This window comes from Ciona intestinalis, unplaced genomic scaffold (genome assembly GCF_000224145.3).
Source record: "Ciona intestinalis unplaced genomic scaffold, KH HT000713.1, whole genome shotgun sequence".
NCBI lineage: Eukaryota > Metazoa > Chordata > Ascidiacea > Phlebobranchia > Cionidae > Ciona > Ciona intestinalis.
In genome coordinates, this window is record NW_004191034.1 from 1499 (window position 1) to 4425 (window position 2927).

The following is a 2927-nucleotide window of genomic DNA, read 5'->3' on the forward strand; positions in this document are numbered from 1 at the left end:
GGATGTCTGTATATTGGCCACCTTAGATTTATTTAAAAAAATGTAAAACCTTGTGTTGTGTCTATGTTTGTAGTTGATTGTTTGTTTCCCGTTCTACTGTATTTGTTGAACTTTTTTTTAATTTTCCATCCCAAAGACACATACACCCATAATGGTGGTAGCATCTAGCCTTAAACCCAGTTTCTGTAGTTACTGGACCAGTGCTCTGGTTACTGTACAGATATCAAATGTAATCAGTAACTTAAATAACCTAGTAATTACAATCTGGATACTTTTCTTATGCATGTAATACCACTAACATTATAGTAATTACCGCTAACGTTTTATTCCAGATATACTTTAATGAGTGGTGCTTAAAACAGATGACAGCAGGGCAAGATGAAGTTTCTGTCCCATAATCTACCAGAGCTTCGTTATCGGTGCTGTAAAAAATAAGTTGTAAAAATACTTTTTAAGTGATTACTTAGATAGGCTTAGTAATAGAAATGAATGGCCATTATTTTGGATAAAGTTGAGTGCCTGGGGTTAATCGATGCCAAAAATTTTAAAACAGGGGTGACACCATAATAATTAAACTTAGTATATATGCATAGTGGGGTGGGGGAAGATGGGACACCGTTAGTACATAATATTTAAATATCCTGATCGTGTTTTAAAAATTAACAACGGTCTATGGCAGTCGTGAGGGTTCGGTTTATGATTCTTTAAATTTTTTTTGTTTACTACCAATTGAGAGAAAATAGATTAAAAAGGTGTCTTTCCTCGCCCTACTATAATATGTCAGTTTTAAAGGTAAATAAAGTTTACCAAGTTGTTATACGTCCATCGTTTATACAAATGTACAGAACCAAAGTATTGTCATTAAACAGAATACTGAATTGGTATTTTGAAATAAATCTAAAATAATTTATATCTTACAGACTCACATAATACACAAATTGTATTGTGCATCTTTACATGCAATATCAGTGCTAAAGTAAAAAAGAAAATTGCAACTTTTTATCATATTATGCATACCATGGTTGCAAGTCAGCTAGATGAGGTGAAGCATATCTTAAAGAAATCAGATTCGCCAATTCCAAGGGAATCTCATTAATCTTCGAGACAAAAACCTGATAACATATAATTTAAAGCATCATAATGTTTGTTTACATTAAAAGCTTACATTGTTTGGCAGGATAGGGTAATCTAAACATTGTACATTACACTGTGTGTTTAAACATATCGCAAACATTCATATAATTACGCAATAATAGGCAATCGCACTGTCGTGTGTATGAAGTTGGTATATAAATGCCTTCACAAAAAAGCGCCGTGGCATAATGGTTAGCGCGCCTGTCTGTAACCATTGTAAAGGGTTCAAGGCTCGACGCTGCTACCATTGTGGGCGACTGGGCGTATGTGTCCTTGGGCAAGACACTTAACGGCAATTGCTCCAACCCAGTGGTCACTAATGGGTTGTCCAAATTTATCAGCCATACATAAAAAAAATGAAAAAATTCCCCCAAAATAATCACCCACAAAGTAAAATACATGGTAACTCGTAAGCTGGCACGAGGTGTTAAACCCAAGTAATAACTACTTTTCCGGCGTTTTCCGGCCACGCGAGGATAAAGTAAGTTACATTTAAAAACAGTCACAGTACAGGAGTGGACCAAAAAAGGTTTACCATAAATAAACACTCTAATTTTAAAGTACCAGCTCGACAGTGGGAATGAGGTATCTTACTTGATTGGTTTCGTCAGTTGTCCGAAGCAGGACCTGGCTTGATTTCTTGATGGTAGTACGAGTATGCGTGCATCGTAATTTCCAATCTGGTCTCCAGTAGAATATAAGCAAAAGAAATCCCCCAGAGCATAACTGTTATTAAAAATTATGGGCTTTTTATAGTTATAAAAGGCAACCAGGTCCAAACATTAGTCTTAAGGCAAACTATATAAAAATATTTTGACCAAAATTGAGTAGTCTATTTACAGCCAAAAATTATAATAACTTTTCATGAAATGCTGAGTTTATACAATTTTAAAAGTTACGCTACGCAGCAAAAAACTTGGGACAGAATTTGTATAAAACAGACTTTATATTTTTAAAAAGGGTCAATTAAATTTTACTATCAACTAATTTTTATTATCATTTTTTTGTTAATTATATATTAATATATATATATATATACATAGGTGCCAAGTCACGGGGTGTTGGGGTGGCCAGGCCACCCCATAGCTAACGGTACACCAAAAAAAAAAAAAATTGTTTAAAAAAAAATTGTTAAAAAAAAAAATGCTAGAAAAAAACACGCCACACACAAAAACAAAACACAAAAAAAATTAAATTTTTGCTAGAAAATTCCACGTCAAAATCGTGATCATAACGTAGGATTTATTATATCGTAAGATCTACGTGATCATAATAATAACGTAACACCAACGAATGTTTACAGTGCATTCGTAGCGAATACGTCATATTAATTTTTTACGTCACTGTAACGGCCACCTCATGAGTAAAGCAAAACTTGGCGCCTATGTATATATATATATATATATATATGTGTCAAAGAATTGAAAGAAATATATATATATATGTCTCTAACTGTAATATATAACTAAACTTTACCAAGTTGCACCTGGCTAAAATAGCTTTAACCCTTATTGTGTACAATAATTGAATGTTTGGGACAGGCCAAATCAACACTACAGTACCGATACAAAATTTACAGCAAAGATTCTTAATTGGCATAAAATTGCTGCCAAACTTAACTTGGCCTAAAGTTAACCTAACAATAAATGTTACAACTGTTATGCTATGCATGATAGCGGCATATTCATCAAACATTATGTGCTAAGTCTACACATAAATCTTATCTGCAATATATTGATTGCACCACAGATGGTAAGTCACTCAGCAAGTGTATCTCATTCATAGCTAGATAA

At 33.4% G+C, this 2927-nt stretch overlaps 1 long non-coding RNA gene across 1 annotated transcript; it reads right to left on the reverse strand.

Moving 5' to 3' along the window:
- Positions 1–33: 33 nt before the first annotated feature.
- LOC108950734 lies at positions 34–1887 on the reverse strand. The gene is made up of 3 exons (XR_001975336.2): positions 1729–1887; positions 1018–1112; positions 34–422 (listed from the first exon to the last, which is right to left on the reverse strand). It is a non-coding gene; the product is annotated as an uncharacterized LOC108950734 (long non-coding RNA).
- Between the last annotated feature and the right edge of the window lie 1040 nt (positions 1888–2927).